The sequence below is a fragment of the Leptosomus discolor genome, chromosome 8 (genome assembly GCF_034619465.1).
Source record: "Leptosomus discolor isolate bLepDis1 chromosome 8, bLepDis1.hap2, whole genome shotgun sequence".
Classification (NCBI taxonomy): domain Eukaryota; kingdom Metazoa; phylum Chordata; class Aves; order Leptosomiformes; family Leptosomidae; genus Leptosomus; species Leptosomus discolor.
The window spans coordinates 44780503-44799900 of NC_141398.1; positions in this window are offsets into that span (position 1 = coordinate 44780503).

A 19398-nucleotide genomic window follows, 5' to 3' on the forward strand; every position below is an offset into this window, starting at 1 on the left:
ATGTGATCTAACCCCTGCAGCAACTGAGATAGTGTACATCACTGCTGTAGTCAGACTTCCATTCATCACTAGAGAAAAAAGCCACCACCTCCTCTCCCTCCCTCTGTACTCCAGTGTTGCAGATACTTCAGCCAACCTAAAAGCCCAAGATGGAAATTAATAAAAGCAATTTAAAGTTGCTGTTTTTTTATTGGGATTTTGCTTCAAGTGCAACTCATGGAAATACACAGTCTTTGGGAAGTTTCTGTTTTAACTGAACATTGATTAGAGTATTACAGCACAGTGTAAATGTACTTCTGATTATGTTGACTTCACTGGCATTCTGATGTACGCCAGCTAGGAAGCTGCCTCAGAAACCTGGTCTTCATCTACCCATCCAAATGGGTGACAATTTGTAACCGTGCAAATCCCGATTTTATAGAAACAATCATATAGGAATAAAAAGAAAGGAGGCAAGCAAAAGCAACACCAAAAAAAATGGTAAAAGAGCACATGGTGATAACATACTAAATTATTCTGTACACAGTCACTACTGCATCCTTATTTAGCAGACTATTTTCTGAAAATATTTGACAAAATCTATTGACCTCAGAATCTAAAGGCCGAGTCCTGCAGGAAAACCAAACTGTGAAATCTTAACTAATTTCTGCATCCTTTTCTAGCAATGTCAGGAAATCATAGGTAGGAGGTAGTTGCTCAACTTTCTTTAAATAAGTTGTTCCTTACAAAATCTTTTTTGCATGTGCTATGCTTCGTTTTATTCCATCCTGCCTTCAGTTTCAAAGACCTCCACAGTGGATAATTTTGAAATCTGTGAGCTATATTTTCTTACAATACTGTGTTCATAATAATTGTTGGGGTTAATGAAAAAACAAATTAAAATCATTGAAGCTACAAGGCTCGATGTGATTTAACAGCAAATATTTTTTATATATACCTTTGAGGGTAAATATTTCTACAATTTAAGATTCATGACCACAAAATCATCAGGTTGTAGATTTGGTTTTTCCCTGCTGAAGTGAGCTCTTCTGTATGTACACTCTGACCAATGCAGACTCAACTTTTCTCCTGTGTCTTTGTGAGAGTTTTTTCTAGAGCTTAACTGTCTGTTAAGAAATTATTGGATAACTTAATAAAAATGAAATGGCAGATTTGTGTATGTGACAGGCCCTATGAAGGATTATGTCTTAAACTGCAGTTTTCGATTTGACAAGCTCTATTAAACATAGAATTGAATGTCATATGTAATGGACATATGATTACATTTTACTATTAAAATTATCTTTGTGAAAGAAAATTAAATTTCTTTTAACTGAAATGTATACAAAATTAAATACCAGCTGTCTTGATTAAAATAAGTATACGTGATAGTCTTTCCTCATGTTATCAAAGAAATTACTTTCTATGCATATAGATGCCTTGAGCTGGTGAATAATGAGAGGAATCATTAATAAATTGTAATATGACTTAAACTACTATTGTGTTAATGCCCATTCTATGAGGTTTTTGATTAAAAAAATGTGATATGGTTTTGCTTTTGAATTGATTGTAAATACAGCTTTCCTCCTACCAGATACGGATTTCTAGTTAAGTTGCTTCCCCACAAAACAATTTTTATCTAGAGGGGAAGTAGAACAATTTATAATATCCATTAGTCCAACCAGGAAATAAATTACACTACGTGATTGAATCAAATATGCAAAAAATGTCTGCTGACATTTCACAAGTCATCCATAGATAGGAAATAATTTTCACCATAACTGAGACAACTTTAATGAGAGAATAATACATTAAAGCTGTTGAAGGAAATTACAGTGCTGATTTTCCAAAAGGATTGTTAAAAACTGCTTGTCTGTGTTATCTGGGGAACTGTAGAGTGGTTGTCTCCATCCTGACTCACTCTGGTGGTCTTTCAAGTTAATTGCACTCATCCCTATAGATTCTGCGGAATGGCTTCTGTACTTAGGGGTTGGAACAACTCTCATGTACTAGGGACTGCACATAAAGCAGACTCTTGCAGTGACTGGGCATAAAGCCCAGCGGGCTAAAGGGCTATTTAATAGTCACTGAGTACCTGGTGCTGTAGGCTGAGCTCAGATTCTGTGTAACAGTTTGCATTTAACAGGCAAAGGACAGGAGCCCATTTGGTTGTCTCCTAGACTAGATATCTAGACTGTTAACCCAACTTGCAGAAGGCATAAATCTAGGGGTAACGTAGTTTGTGGTGTTTGGTTTTGGAGTTGTTTTTTTTTTAGCATATCACCATCTGGTATGAGATCAAAGATGTTTCCCAATGCAAGATCTGCGCAGTTGGTTTGCTACTCCAGGGCTGCATGAGAGACGTGTAGGGCTGGGGCTGAGGCTGAGGCAGCAGAAATGTGTGTCAGATCTTTCTGTAGTTGCAGGTACTGCATTGCCTGCGTTTGCATTTCCTATCCTGAGAAATATCCTAGTACACTTGAAAGAGAGGTATGGCACGTTTCTACAAATTTGAGTGTTCGGGTCCAGATTCATGTCCTAAAAGCTGCTTTTCCTTGTTACCCTCTCTTGAGCTAGTTGCTGAATTGGGTTTTGGTAGTACTGTGGGAGTGAGATGGGTGAGAGAGTGATCTAAGTACTTTCTGATGCTTTCTAACCACACTTCAAAATTCTACTGAGAATTTGCCTTGTTCATGTGTTGATTTGTTTATTTGTGGACTTTGTGAGTCTCTAAGTCAACAGAGAAAAAGTGCAATAATTCTCTGAATTAACAAGAGATAATGTAATCAGCTGACAAAGAATGATTCTTGCAGTGTTGTTTTTTGTGGCGGTGTCTTTGTTGTTTGGGTTTTTTTCTGTTTGGTTGCTTGGGGTTTTTTAAAGGTAATTTTAAAAAAAGCTGTGTAGAAGAGAATGGCAAATTAAAGGAATCCTTTTGGGGGTATAAAGGGGAACTTTACCACTCATTAAAAAAAGTAACAACGAGTAGAGAATGAACTATGGATTCCTTTCACCTGTTCACACTGTTCACTCATCATACTGTAAAAAGCCATGACATAGACTCTATATTAAATACAATTAAGTCTCTGATTTATATTCATGTACACCTGAAATAAACTCACAGGGTTCAAAGGTCCTGCTTGTTTATGTTCAAGAGCAGAACTTTCCAGGCAAGTGATGCTGGTACTATATCAAGCATACAATATTTTTATTATTTGCATGAATCATACTTATGACTCTGATTCCTCTGGGCTATATATTCCTAGCAGATCTGTGCATTCAAAGGATTCATAAAGTACATTTAAGCAAACAAGCTACCTACTGTTCCTGTTCATCATGTCCCTTATCTTAATAAATAATGAAGGTGCCAAGGGCTGACAATGAAATATTTTGAAAATAGTTTTAATGTATAGCTGGCAGAGGACCTGTTGGGCATTGATAAATGACACAAACGGAGGGGATGAGAAATCTGTAAAATATTAATGGTCTGCTTCTGTAGGCAATAAAGGAGAATATACCTGTGTCTTATGCTGCCCATGAAAGGCTAAAGGGGATGTTTCCTACTGACCTGCAGGGTTCATGTACTGCAAGCAGAGCTCATTGCCTTTGGTACTGCTCAAAACACTGGGGAAGTGAACGGTCCAAGGGACATGAAACATGGTGCCTGAAGATTCATCCAATTATTGTATCATGTGGCCCACAAGGTAAAGCTGTCCCTATGGTGAAGAGGTGAAGTGGCTCTTGGCTTGTAAGGAGAGGAGTGAATTTTTAAGGAGCCCCTTGTGCCCCAGCGCGCAGGGTCCCTGTTATGCCCTGGGTGCTCAGGTTGCTCTTTGCTAATATCTTTTGGATTGTACTGCCTGGAGGGGCTAGTATATGGGGAAAATAAATGAAGTATGGGGAGATATATGGGGTATGCTGTCTCCTGAGGAAACAGCCTCCTGTCATGGTAATGCCATGAATGAAGAGAGGAAGGATAGGGTCACAGCCCTTCTTCCTCAACTTCTTCTGAGGCCAGAAGCTCTGTCATTTTCCTTTACCCTAAAAATTAGCGTATTCTTACTGGGTGAAAACACCTTCTCTCACACTCCTGTCTTCATTTGGAGCAATAGCTAAATACTGCAGTTATACCCAGGTGACACTTTCTGTAAAACCATTGTCCAGTGTTACTGTAAAACCATTAGACAACTAGTTACATACTGCTAGGAAGTTATATTTTATGCAATGATTTTGCAATGTTACTGTTCTTTTAGAAACACCAGTTTTGAGAGGAACTCTCCCTCAAACTGGTGGATGTTTTGATCTGAATATTTTATTATACCTCAAATTGTAACTGTCTTCAGCAAAGTGCTATTTGAATTCAGCAAATCAGGATTTCTGTAATGTCTGTTATGCAAAAAATAAATTCCTTTAAGAAATTTGAAATTTATTGAGTAGATAAATGTATTTTGACAGGGAAATGGGCAATGGAGCAATAAATTAAAATGGCAATATAGCAGCATGATTTCAGCTCACTCATGATAATGGTTTTACTTCGTTTCTGGATAATTCTGAAGTTGAACTAAAGGTACAAATGTTAGTTTCAGTGGGAAAGATAAACATACATATAATTAAGAGAAGTAAAAATCACTGGAGACTTTTTGTAGTAACTACACCATAAACTCAAAATACTGCCTGAGCAGGGCTATATATGCAAAGGAGAGATTTCGGCTGGTTCTGGAGACAACTCGAGACACAGCTGCTGGCGTACTGTGCACCTCTGCAGCCTTCTCCCCACCCGTCACAAAGCATCTGACCTGAGTGACAAGATAAAAAGTGTCAGTTGTCTGCCCATTACATGTAGTTCATAGAACTAAACGCTTTAAAAAAGTTTTGCATTTTGGGTTACATTGCCACATACAATTTCTGTTTAGAGGACAGTGTTGCATTTCAGCATAACCTGTGAGAAACTGAGAGCTGAAGTACAAGTATGACTTCTATCCTTTCAGGTATGTTTTCTATGCCCCAAATTCTGTTCAAATTGCTTGCTAATATCTGAAATTAACATATTCTTTATTAAAATTCCATGTTTAAAAATAAAATCTCTGTAGTTATTTTAGGTCTGAAGCTCAGCTCATAGTTTTATCTGCTTCCAACTATTCCCATTACGCAGCCTGAGTTTAATAGGAAACACCCAGATGTGTAATCTATAACACGATCTAATATTCTGTATGTGGGTATACCCTACGTTATCTCTGATATTGAATTACTTCACTATGGAGCATAATTATCTGCACAGACAAATTCTTATTTAATTTCATTGAAAATTATGTAAAGATTTTTCCGTACATCATGCACTAATCTTGCAGCTGGATTAACATGATGGACTAACAAGACTTCTTTAGGGAAATAATGCACTGTTGGGTCAATAGTCCGTGAACAACGAAGGATTTACACAATAATCTATAGTGGCTCTTTAGGAGCTGTTACGGTCTATCACGATAAAAATCAGGTAGATAATACATACAAAGTGCATAGTTGCTTGTGGAAAGTAAGCATTTGAGTGCTTAAATTCCAGCCCTTTAAAGGTCAAATTAGATTCTTTTAACATTTTGAATGCAAGTTTACCTGAGAGAAGATTTAACTCTCCTTGCTTAATTGCATGCTCTGTAATGAGAATGAAATTCATTAAAACACACAGCAGGTTCATGGGGAAAAAATAATCTCTCCGTGGGCTGTCAATATTTCCTTTTAAAAATAATTTGCAATGATTAATTTCTAGCCTCCTCTCTGCCTTGGTGGCCAGCGAGCTTCGGGAAGTGGACACGGCGACCCTGCCCCAGCAGCCCTGAAGGGGGGCGGCCCGGGAGGCGGCGGCGGCCCCGCTGCGGCCCTTGGGCTCTGCCGGCAGCCCGGGCCCTCTGGAGGCAGTGCGGCCGGCCGGGAAGGCCCGCCTTTGCCTGTTCTCGGTGAAACCCCGTCCTCCGGCCCCGCCTGCCGAGGGGCAGAGGTCCGCTCCCGGGCGGGCTTGCCCTCCCCAGCCCGCGCGGCGCCGCCGCCGCTCCGGCGGGTTCCGGTCGCGGCAGAGGAAGGGGCCGGCTGCGGCGGAGCGCTCCGCTGCGGGCAGCGCGGCCCTCGCGCTGCTCCCGCCGCTGTCCCGCCCCAGCGCCGCCACCGCGGCGGCCGGACCGAAGGAGAACCCCCGCCGCGGCGCCGCGCGTGCCGCCGGTCCCGGGGCAGCAGGGGGCAGCAGAGGCGCGAGGATGGATGCGGCGCGGCGGGCCCCGGCGGCGGCGTTCGGCGGCGGCGTTCGGCGGCGGCGGGCGGCGCCGTGAGCCCGGGGGGGCCGGGAAGCACCGCGGCCCTGCGGAAGGGTGGGTCTGGGGCAGAAGCGGCCTCGGCTGTCGTTAGCGCGGGAACAGAAGTTAAACCGCGTTCAGACCAACGGAGCCGAAGTGGCTCCTGGGAAAGCGCAGGCATCAGCACGTGAGGTCGCGTGGTGACGAGGAAGCGCCTCGTTAGCTGAAGCATCCGGCCGCCTTGGCCCAGCCGCAGCGCCCCCCGCCCCGCCCATTTTTTCATATTCACTATTTGCTCACAGGGTAACACCTAAAATACCGATGGCGGTATGAAGAGTAGCTGCGGTGCGTAATATATTGCTTTTATTGTTTATTATTGGGCCATTTACTTTTAAGTCATTGCTCTGCCTTGTCCATAAGAAGTCAGCAAATTATCAGCGTTTATTCCATTGACTTTCTCGCACCTTGAGAAATAGCCTATTTGTATTATCACAGTTTGATACGTTTCCCATTTACTGAGCTGCTTTGGCAAGCTGGCATTTTAATTTAATTATACTTTTTTGCTAATGGTCTTTATTTTTCAGTGTCTCTGTGGTAAAATGTCTTTAGGGTCTGGGGTTTTTTTTAATTTCCTTCCCTCCCCCCCTTTGGTACAGCATGTATAGCCCAGACATTTAGGAGGGTTTATGCAGTTTCATCTGTGTTGTCTAAAACAACTTGTTATGGGGCTAAGCCACAGACCACTGAACTCAACAGGAGGTTTGCTGTATTTTTTATTTGTGGATAGATCTTTAATGAATATCCTTGGTGAAAATTAAAACAACTGTTAAGATTAAATACATATAGTTATAACGAGTCTTCCAACGTGTAATTAGTATCGATGTAAAATTCTATTTTAATACAGGAATTCACGGGTTTTCATTCTGTAGGCCTTTTTGCAACTTCTTTTAGCTCCTTGCCTCCAGAAAGCTGGTACATACACATCCTGCTAATCCTTTTAGCATCCTCGTGTTTGCACCATCACCTTCCTAATAGCCTGCAGGAACTGCTGGATCTCTTTTCCTGGAACATTAACAGAAGTTTGTGGTGTGATTGCTAACTGTTTGCTTTGGCACCTCCTAGGAGCCAGAGAAAAGAGGGTAGGAATTTTTCACTGGTGGGGACATTACACACTGGGGTGTGAATTAGGAGATCAAAACACAGCTAAACAAATGGGACCCATGCTAGGGACAGTGGAAAACCAGGAGTGGACATAGCACACCTAACCTCACCGCAATTAAAGCTCTACTAAAGCACTAAAAACATTCCAGAGAAGGGAAAGCTGTGGTATGGAGAAAATGTACTGAAAACATGTGACTTTTTTGAATTAGTGCCTTATGTAAATAAAAGTTAGTGACACTAGGCCTACCCCAGTCTTCTGCATACCCGATAAATGAGTATGAATGTGATTAAAATTTCACCTTTGATATGAAAAGACAAAATAAGAAATCAACTTTCAGTCCCGACAGCAAAGCTCTCCAGTTTCTCACAAAGAAGTGGCGGCTTTGCAAAAGTGTGCCTGTGTGCACACCTTCGTATCAATTGCCTTGACTGGACTGCAAGGTTAGAGAAAACTGACTGCCCCCTCCTCTGCTAAATTCCCAGTAAAATCTTCTTGGTTTTCCTTCTGCCATTTATCTCTGTCCTCAACACTTGTGCTTTTTCATTTGTGCTTTACCCTTCTGAATTTTGACGTTTTCTTTCTTTGGTCTATGTTCATGTATGGTGTTATGCTCTTCATGGTTCATAACCACACCTACAGTCACAATATCGTGTACTGAAGCACGCATTAGATAAAAGTGGTCCACTTAACCACATGTCTGCATATTCTCTTTGCTCCGAGCTTCTGCTGTCTGAAGTAGGGATTGGTTTTGTCACACAAACTTTGGGGTCTGCTTACCTAAATTCAGTCTTGGCATGAGTTGATTCCCCTTCATGTGCTCAGTTTAGAGTTTCTGCATTTGCTGCAGTTGATCACAGCTCCCCAGATTATGTATCAAATGCATTGTATGTCAACAACAGCAAGTTATTTGAGTTATTTGCAGTAACTGCAAACTGGAACTCTGTACAAGCTGGGCTGTGTATGAGAGTCAGAGCTGTTTTGGCTACAGCCACTGTGACAATTGCTGTTTGTTCTCTACGCACAACAGCTCTGCAAGATTCAGCATCACAATTACACCTTCCTCATTGAAGAAATCTCATAATGAAAATAGGTATTTACTGGGCTCTTTACAGGGTCTTGGAAAAGAATTGACATAAACATCCAGAAGAGCATGCAAATGAAGCCAGTTCTTGGTGTGTAAGAATGAAACACTATTACCCATATATAAAATATTAATATGCATTTATTTTTTTTTTTTTTAGTTTTTCTGTTGGAAAAAGCTCCAAAAAGCCATAAAAATTAGTTCAGGATCTTGAAAACAAATACATAGCAAGACTTAAGAAATTTAGTGTATTTAAGTCCCCTAAGAGAATGGTAAAAATGGACAGTTTAATCACAGGAGGGAAAAGGAAACAAATGATAAAAACATCCTTTAGGCAAGTGATAGTGTATAAAGGAGTTTGAGAGTTAAAGAAACTTGAATCAGAAGTAATATACAAGCTTAATGTTAAGATTAATTAACCACTAGAAAATTTAAAGTGGTGTTTTCAAATGCCGATTCTCCATCGTTTGAAATCAAGAGTGGATATCCTCCCAGCTAGATGAAGTGCAGGCTGCGAAGCCTCTGTTGTGCTTGTCCATCGTATGCTCTTTTTCAGACCAGCTCTTTAATCTGTTTGTGCTTGCTACCGTCCACAAAGATGTACAAAACTTTTAATAGAAAACTATTCTTTGTGGCCTCTTTCTATCATCAGAGCAAGGGCAGTAGATAATAACCTCTCATTTTACAACTTCCTCTGTAAATGTTGGCTTGACAATTAGCATTTTCAAAGACTGAGAGCAACCTTCAAAGACGACCGCCACCAAACAGAAGGTTGATTGTTGAACCAAACATCAGGTTTAACAGCAAAGCATTAACAATGTGACAGAGTCTACCTCAAGTGTTTATTTAGCACCATTTTCTGTCCTCACTAATACTGATGCAATAAGAGGCTGTCAGCTTAAATACTCCCAAACTTAGCTTCGAAGAATATATTTACGAATTCCACATTTGTGTAATATTGACCTAGAGCACTGGGAACTTGTTGGTGCTCCCTGATCTAGGAGGAACTGAAATGTAAATGCTGCCACGAAGCTCTGCCCAAGGCAGAGTGCAGCTGCCTACCTCAGCCAAAGCTTGAGGCAGCACTGACGTGATCTGACAGATCTTGGGCTTCGGTGCATTCAGCACGGCCTTGCCTTGGCCTCTCGCTGACAGCTGGCTCTGTTTGCAATCGGTTAGAAAAAAAGTAAAAAAGGGGTTTTGCCACACTTTTTCAAAGTTTTTATCACGCTTATTTTGTCAAAATTCAGTGTAGGTAGTTGTTGAAAGTTGAAATTTCGACCAGACTGCCACTTTTGCTGCTGATCGAAGCAGGTATGGCTACGTGGCGGTTGAGCCTTGAGCTTCAGGCTTTCAGTTTGTGTCTGTTGCTGGGGCTCTGGAGGTTACCATAGCAGTGGTGGTGTACTGGCTTAGTTTGTTTAAATCTGAGCAGTGTAAACCATGTTAACATACCCCATTGTGACCGCTGTTCATAAGGACAGGAATAAATCCATTAAGTGTATCGTATAGTTCATACAGAGCATCTTACGATGCTTTTCTCTCATGCCTTAAACTGTGATGGCAAGAACAGAGGATGGTTGAAAAGGACTATCCAGAACTGGTGGTATATGTGTTTTAAACAATTCTTTTGCTCATGCAAAACTGCGAAGTGGAACTTATATACAATAGGAGAACAATGGGAGGGAGGTCTTGCCTGCATATTTCAGGATAAAATTGGAGTAGAGCAAAACCAGAAGACGTTAGCCTCACACTGTGCCCTAAAGGCCTGACATATGGTCGTAGCTTTACAAGTAAAATCAATTTTATTCTTCCATAGAAAATAAACAAGTTGGTTTTTTGGTTGTTTTGGGGTTTGATTTGGTTTGGTTTCGTTTGCTTTTTTTTTTAAATCCGCAAGTATCTTTCCGTTTTCTTTCTGTTTCATAGTGTTCTGCATCAATTTTTTTGCTTGGAAATTAACAGAGTACTGGATATTAAATAATTTGGTGTACAAATGTTACTATTTCCAGTCCTTCACAATGAGCATGGACAGAGGCAACTGTGGCCAGATGGAATCTTTTCTGAATATAATTCTTGCATTCAGTTCAGATTCCCTACAGCATCTTACGCTAATGCAGTGTAGATTAGAGAGCTGTTAACCATTAATTAAATTCTGTTTTATTAGATGGTATCTCCATAAGTGAGGCAAAAGAAATAATAATAAAAAAAATTTCAATCAGTTTTCCACCTGAAAGTGAGCAGCCTTAGTCATTTGTAGCTTTGACAGAATTGAAACTTGTGAGCAAAGTTTGTCCAGCTGTGATTCCAAAGGAGGACTGTTCTGTAATGCAGCAGCATGAAAGCCGGAACTCCTGCCACTTACACTGGGTAGTTTAATTTTGGAAACAGTGTATTGGTTCTGGGAAATCCATCAAAGTATACTAAGGCAGACTGATAGCTTTCAGTTTAAATCTCTTAAGTGTTCTGATGGGATAGCTGAACTCCAAGATTTTTAAAAACTAATGCCAATGAAGAGCTATTGGAATCCAGGTAAAGGAGGACTTTTAAAACTTCTAAAAAAAACTATCTAAGGATGGAGTAGCTGTAATTTTATACAACCTGAAGGCAAGAAAGGAATGACTGCGGGAGCTGAGCACGGGCTGAACTTCACTTCTTCAAAACCGAGAAAAAGATACTTCAAAATTTTCTGAGAAGAATATAGTAAAATTGGAAGGGAGGAGGCAAAAGAATGATTCAAGATCTGGAAGACCAGTGTTACCTAAGAAACTAAGTCTATTCTGCTTATTGAAGAAAAGGTTAACTAGTGACGTGATCAGGGTGTATATTTCTCTTCCTTGGGAGAAGATTTCACATTCAGAAGGGCTCCTTTAATAAAAAGAAGGGGTAACAAGGCAAAACAGCTAGAAGTTGAAGCTAACTGAATTTAAAATCAGAGGAAAAATGAGATGCACCTTTTCAATATGATGTGAATTAATCATTGGAGTACCATTGTATGTGGCACTTTTCTATTGCCATTGAATCAAGATAAAATAAAGCAGAACAGTTTTAGAGGGATGCAAACTGGTAGTAGAGTAACGCAAAATTTTAGGAATTGAAATAAATAACCAGAATAGCTTTACAATTTTAAAGCAAATCAGTTTTGCAATTTTAAAATTGCAAACTAGAGCTACTGGGGCTCTATTTCTTTACCTCCCTTTGGTTCAAGCACATCCCTAGTAAGCCAGTGCATATACACTGACATCTTGGTATACTGCCGTTTCCTCTGCTTATTTAAATCTTGAACTTATTAGAGGCCAAGGTTTATCAATGTAACAACTGTGGATTTCAAGGCTGCTGTGGATTTTGGTGAATCCTGTGGGGCCCTCTCAGTCTCTTCAAGAGTCTATGTCTGTCCCCTCTCTACCTTTTCTAGGCGTAAAAATTAACTATGTGATGACCAGGCTGTAAAAGAAAGATAGCTACACATATAGACAGTACAGGTGATTGTTGCCAAAGAGAGTGGTCCAGCTTCCACATCCATCCATTTCCCTTTTCCCGGTGTTACAGTTCCCTGCTTTCCTTTTACTCACTCTGCTAGCTTTACTGAGCTGGCTCATCTGCCTGGGAATAAAACCATTCTTTTTCTTTCTGTACAGTTAGCTTGGAAAGTTTACCAGTAGAATCTGTTCAGAAAGGCACTAAGACAGGCCAGCACAAGAGGAGATGTGGGAGCATGCAGCTGAGAGCAGGAAAGGGGGCACGCAAACAGAAAGGTGGACGGAAGAGACCATCCTGCAGCCCTGAGGTACGAATCAGCTCAGAAATTGCCTGTGATTGTGCCCCAGCTGTAGTCATATGGAGTGTGCACACTACTTGGTGATAGATTAGGTTTTCAGTGCTTATGAAACTCAGGCTACCCATAGACTTTCTTTGCTACTGCTGCAGCTTTATATAACTGTGGCCATTACTGTTTCTTTTGTCTTTGTTCTCTGGAATGTTTAAGAGAGTTGTGCACATGCTGTTTAACGAGATTTATTTGGCCTGCAAGCTGCAGATGGGCAGAAATCAAAGGAGGTGGAAGTGGACATTGACATGACCTCCAGCATGTTGTTTATGGAGAACATCCTTCTAGTGATGTATGGCAAGTCTGAGGTCAATGATTAGTATCTATTAGCTCTTTGAAAAATCGAGAAAGCAATAGTTCCTGATGGTGCATGTTTTAGATCTGGTTAAAATGGAGAAGCCTGATGTGAGAAGAAAAAAATACTTCGGTGTCTATGTATGCAATTACTACACATCACCAGGGCATCTTAACACTCAAAATACTTACACACCAAGTTATATTAGTAGGAAGAACTGTGGTCTAGATTCCTTCTCCCCTCTGAAACAGCTGGATTTGATTATTTATTATTACTCACATCTTCTTCCTTTTTTCCTCTAAATTCTCTTCATTTTTTTTTTTGTTTTTGTTGGAAAGCTAAATCAAAGAGGAGCTTTACATTCAGTTCTGAACACAGTGAGTGATGCGGTAACTTGCTCTTCTGCAAAAAAGAGCTATAAGGTCTTACGTGAGCCACCCCATGCCAGCTGTCCTCCAGTTCAGCCACATTGTGAAGAAATGGATAGGCTTTCCAAGAATTTGGGGAATTTCAAATATAATATCAGCATGAAAAACCTCTGATTTCTAACTTTCTAACTTTTCTACCTTCTAACTTTTTAACCACTGATGTTAAGTGCTACTGCAACAATATCTTCAAGGTTCAGCAGTCTTTTCATAGACCCTTTTTTCATATAATTGCATATAGAATTGTGGTAAAACAGATTGGTCATATACACCTAAGGCATTGTGAGCAACTCCAGCCGTCCTTGAAACAGAGGCTGTCAGAACTGTAAAAAAATTTTTTTACAGTTTAATTGGTAGGAAAAAGAAATTCTTTGTCATTTAAAAGAGGTTGCCTACTCTTCTTAAAAAAAATGAGACATTAATTTCTAAAATCTAGAAGAAATAATACAACAAAATATTCCTTTGCTTCTGTTATTTATACCAACAAGTACTTGTACAGAAAAAGTTAGTAGAGAGTCCAAGATGACTGCTGTCTTTAAAACAAGACCAGAGATTCTTCATACCAGCAGTATATCTTAAAAATTAATTTTTTTTTCAGAAGCAGCGCCTCTTCCCCACCATACTATGCTTGTTTGAGGAGATGAGCCTGTAGTGACAGCTGCCCTTCATCTTCGCAGTGTTCAGGCAAAAAATCTTTTAGGAAAAGTGATGATTTGGACTTTGAGTAAAAGATACGAGAGGCTGCATGAGTTGATCAGATGCGAGCCTGCGATGCCTCCGTGTCTCTCCGACAGGCTGTGCTAGAGGACATGGTCTAGCAGAGCAGCTCTTGTAAATTCTTTTGAAATTATTTGAATGCACTTTCAGTAACGGAGGAGGGAGAGCTCTATTGTCTGCAAAACTGAGGCTCGCATGGAGCAAAGTGTTTGTTTATGGCTGGACTGAGACAGAACGATCGAGGGGCTCCAAAGCACCAGTAGTTGCCAATATTTCCTCGTGTTGCTTTGGAGATGCAACTTGATAAAGAAGAGTACCCAAAGTTTTATGTAACTTTCTGTGAGTCATTTTCCTGTTATAGGAAGGATTTTAGTTTGTTCCCAGTGGCTCCGCTGCGACAGAGCAGTGATGTTTACTGTGGGGAATACTGTGCGTGGGTGCCTCTGTAGGAATGTGTAGAGAGATGATAGTATCTCTGTATTTGTATGCTGTCATTCAGGTGTTGGCATCTGCATTGCCAGCAGTGGGATTCTCTAGGATTAGCCCCTAAATCTTAATGGAGACCTCCTGTCTTTGGAAATCCTCTTCTACAATGGTTTTCAGCACTTTAGGCAGGCATACAACTTTCCTTTACCATTCATAACTTGGAGTCTTAGCCTTTTTTTCTTTTTTTTTTCTTTTTTTTTTTTACTTTTCTTTCACAGAAATTAAATGGCAGTGGCTGGCTCCAATCGCCACATTCTCTTTCTGCTTATTTTCTGCTACAAAGTTCTCCGGTTCTTTTATCTGCACAGCTGTTTTTAATGGGCTGTTCAGAGAAGGAACTGATAATGGGCACTTTGTGCTGTTTGGATTATCACTAGTTCTAAGGTTGGCAGCCAGCATTGGCAATATGCTCTTCTTTAGGCAGCATTTTTTTTTAGCTGGACAGCAACCCAATGACACTAGACAAAGCTGCAGCAGCAGGCTGACTAGCAGCAGCATGCTATCTACTCACTCTGCTTCAGCTAATATCCCAGTGTCTCTGACTATCAACTTGGGAACTGTTTTCCTTCTTTTCTTTCTTTCTTAATTTTTTTCCTTATCCTTGGACTTGTCTTCAGGGAAAGCTAAGGGTGAAGTTGGGATTAGTCAAGATATATAACACATACACAGAAGGGAAGAAGGAAGTATTTTTTTGCAATAAGGCTGGTTAATAGATGTGCAAAGTAGGGGAGTGTCTAAAGATGCTTTTGGAAATGCCTCAACCTTTCCCAAAATTACCTCTAAGCCTTGTCATTTGTAACAAAATATTTGGGAAAATGGAAACGGGTGGATAGTGTGGGATCAAAGTCTCTGTGAAGTGGAAGGAGGGTTTGTATCCTGCTGTCATTTCATGTAGTTTCTCCAGTCGCAGGTAAGGTGACAAACAATTGAAAATAGCCTGTCCATTTTTTATGTCCTCTCTTGACCTCTAGATATTTTGGATATCTCTACAATGCTCTAGAGGAGAAAAGTGGGTATATATGAAAGAAAATATAAAGCAGAACTTTCCTAAGTAATCATATTCTTCTCCTGGTTGTTAATATTGGCCACAGCTTAAAACAAGAACACATGATGAAGAATTCAGGCTTCTTATTTCAGCCCTGCGTGGATACAGTCATCATTTTAAAAATCACTGTGGTCTTAAGGTCAGGCCAGATGTAGAGTCGCTATTCAGTCTGCTTTGTGGCAGCATAAAGCAGTTTATTCATCTCACCGAGTAGCATAAAATACTAAACCCATTAATTTAGTTACGTTTTAAAAAAAAGTTAGATACTAGTTTTGGAGCAGTTTCATAGGGTCAGCCACTATACAGTGTGTCTTCAGTTGCCAGGGATTTCTAAGAGCTGTTTCTTCTCTATAGTGTGTACTCTAGTTCAAGTACCAAGGAATTTTACTCACACAGAGTTATCATCTTGTTGGTTTCTGAAAGTCCGCTACATTTCATCTGAGATGACAACAATTTCTGATTTCTATATGTGTTTGCATGTATCTAGATTTCTCTAGTACTTAGTAATTTTATTCTGATTTTTATTATTTTGGAAATAGAATATATATGTACATGCAAAAAGTCAACATAGCCAGTTTGTCAGAGCTGCAATTGTAAGAAATACTATGTGGTATTACTTCTTGGTGCTAAATACAGAGTTACAAAAGCTTCTCTTTAATTTCTAAGAAAAAAATACATCCTCTTGAAAAACAGAAAAAAGGTGTTCAATTTGTTGAAAAAATACCTAAAGTTTGTTTCCCAAAGGGAGAAATGACCTCAAATAATGAATGTTACTGTCGGAGAAGTCATTGTTCTCTTTCTGAATTACCAGAAAATTGCAAAAATTTTTCAGGATTTTTCCCTAACACTTCTTGAGAAGCTACCTTTTTGATAATGGGGAAACAGGGAAGTACAGAGTTCAAGTACCTAAAGAAGATTGAATAAACCTAAAATAACAAAAAAAGAGTTGGGGAAAAAGAGAAAATTGTAATAAAACTGTTGAATGTAGCCACTTAGGACAGAGCCAACTTTTGAGAGAACCTTGTTAGTAGTATACCTAGCACATTGCTTTAACTGAAACCCACAAGAAAGTGTGCTTATTTTCCCAGAAAAAAAAGGTCTATGAACTCAATGTAGTCTGGTGGTACTCAAAACCAGTGTGAAATTATCACGAACCTCAATTTCTAAAAAACTGTCTGCATGGTTTTTTGCATGTGCATGGAAAAACCAATTTTTTAATATAACAATAGTATTTAGTATTTTCATCACACGTTCCATCTCTTGAATTGCTTTGTATGTATTAATTGTCATGCCACATCTGTGAGTCAGGTAACAGTGTTAGCGTGACTTGAATAAATCACAATGAATAATTAATTTGAAGTTAGTTTCTTGGTTAGCTCTTCGAATACCCATCAGAATCTTACTACTGCTGAGACTTTAAGCATTTAAGGGTGGGGTTTTTTCTTTTTGTATTCTAGCAATTTTTATTAATTACAGATTGTTCTGTTCAACTTTAAGCTATTTCAGCTACTTTCTGTGTGCAAATAAAATGTTGAAATAATGGTAAGATGGTAGGAGGTTGTTCAGGAGATGAGTACATCCTAGTCACAAATAACGTTTTCCTTGTGTTTAGTCTCCGTGATTCATTTCTCTGTGATGTGTCAGATCCTCCGGCCAAGGCACTCCAGGTCTTGGGGCATACTTTTTTGCACCAGAGAGATGGGTCAATTTTCCCTCACTGATTAATCTTGCATTGCTCTAAAATGAAAGAGCATGAGCTTGAATTCAAGCCAAATTTGTAAAGCCAGCATGACAGATATAGTGGATGTTCAAAGTCCAAATATAATCCGGTAGGCAGGAAGAAGTTAAGGTGTCTAAAAACTTGCTGTTTATAGCTGCTGCATGGCTGGAACAGGAGTTTTCCAACCTTGAAGGGTAGGCATCAAATAAACTGGTAAAAAACCCCTGAAATCTTATATTTGAGGAAGAAAGAATTGAGAAAAGGGAAGGAGGAATTTTGTCACTACAAGCATAGCATCGATATATTTAACTTTCTCATCGGTTTATGAGTAGAGAAAACAGCGGGTTTCCAGGTATTCCTTGAAATCAAGGACGTGATGGAAGCTAGTTGAACTCAGTGGGGAAAATGTCTCCGAATCCTTCAGTAGGACTCAGATCAGGTCTTCAAAGTATGAATAAGCAGTAATCAAGAATAACTTTACACAGAAGAACTACAACAAAAACATGAGCTACACTTGCTGTAGTAGGATGTAGTAAGAGAAAGTGATCATCATTACTGGATTTCATAATAAGTTTAGAAATCTTTTCCTACTTTGATTTAAAAAAATGAACAAAAAATGACAAAACTTCAGGTGTTTATAACTCATACTTTATAGTCTGAAGGAAAGTTTTCCACATCAACTCGAACACAATGCATATGTTTGTATTAATGACACTATATTGAATTGTCAGTTTCAGTAAACTGATGTTGTTATAGACCTAATGTATGGAAAGTGTCATGAATGAGGCTGCACAAGGGCGCACACTATCCAAGACTTTAAAAAAAAAAAGTTATTTAACTTTTAGGAACACTAAAAACACAAACTGTGTCACATAAAATTAGAAATCAGTTCATAAAATAGTAATAACTGACCTGCACAATGTAAATTTCCTGAAATGTGCACTCATGTTGGCAGCAAGTAACAGCTAATGAAGGGAGTTTACAGAGCTGATTAACAAGGCCCTATGCTTTTTATTAGACTCATTTTGTTAATCCCTAAAATTAAGGAATTCCAGGTGTATGGAGCCAAGTATGCAAATGATTTCCTTCCGTCTAGCTGCTGATTTCATAAAAGGTCCTCCAAACAGTGAAATAAAACACAACTAGCATAATGTGGAAAGCTTTACTACATATGAGAGAACAGTCTGGCTTTACAGAGTTAAGCACAGTGTGCTGTAAACTCGCCACAGATACAAATTTGAACAAAGCTGTAAAATAAGTATAAATAAGTAAATTAAAGGAATGAATAAAACAGAAGGAGAAAAAAAAAAAAGAAAAAACATGCCTTCAGTTTACTGGTTGTCAGTTCAGCTGTTGTTACAGCTGAAAACAATATGCCTAAAATGAAGCTTATCAGACTAGTGTAAGGCATACAGATCTCTGCTGAAGCAGAAACAGATGTAAAATGATAAAGGAAACTATCATAATCTGTCAAAGATGTACCAATTAGTCTGGTGGTGCTATGCTACTGCCTGTGCTTCTTGTGTACAATTATACTTTTAAACTGGCTTATTAGCCTATAATGTATGCAAATACCTAACTCACTGTTTAATTTGGGGTATACAGGCCTGGCACCATTAAAGTAAATGATAAAACTCCTCTGACTAAAACAAATATACATCCTCAAGCTGCTGGTTACTTTCACCTCCTTTCATCTTGTCACAGTTCAGCAAAGTACTTTAGCATGTGAGGACTCCCAGTAACTCTTAAAATTAACCCTATCTTTTGAAATTCAACAGGCTGTAAAATACTCACTACCTTTTGGGGCAGACTGCTCTGCTTCTATATGACATTATATAGATAATTCATTTCCACATTAAGTTTTAAAAGCTTATGATTTCTTCAAGTCCAACCATTATATGTTTCAGGATGCTCTTTTTTCCATGTAGCCATGGATAGACACTGTCTATTCATCTGAGAATAGTCCTTATTTACCTCTTGGGACAAGTGGGACTATAAAACATGCAGGAAAGGGAAGAATTTCCAGATTGGCAAGCTGTGGTTTACTGGGAGTCAGTGGAAAGCCATGAGGCCAAATCCTAGAAATGCAAGACTAAACAAGGAGTGAGTTCAGGGGGAGGTAACATGCTGCTGTAGAAGCAGTCTATTTATAAGAGACAAAGACTCAGGAACCTGAGATGAAACTGGCAGTGGCTTTGGCGACGTGATGGGAAAGGTACTATTTCTGCACAAATAACTCAGCTTTTAGTCTCTGCTGGAGTCCATGGTAATAGAAAGAAAAGCCTCTCTACTGCTTTACATATCTTCTATTCTTTACAATGAACTTAGCTTAAGGTTTGGGTCCTGAGAAGGCAGTCTTACTCAGTTAAATGGGTGGTTGGTAG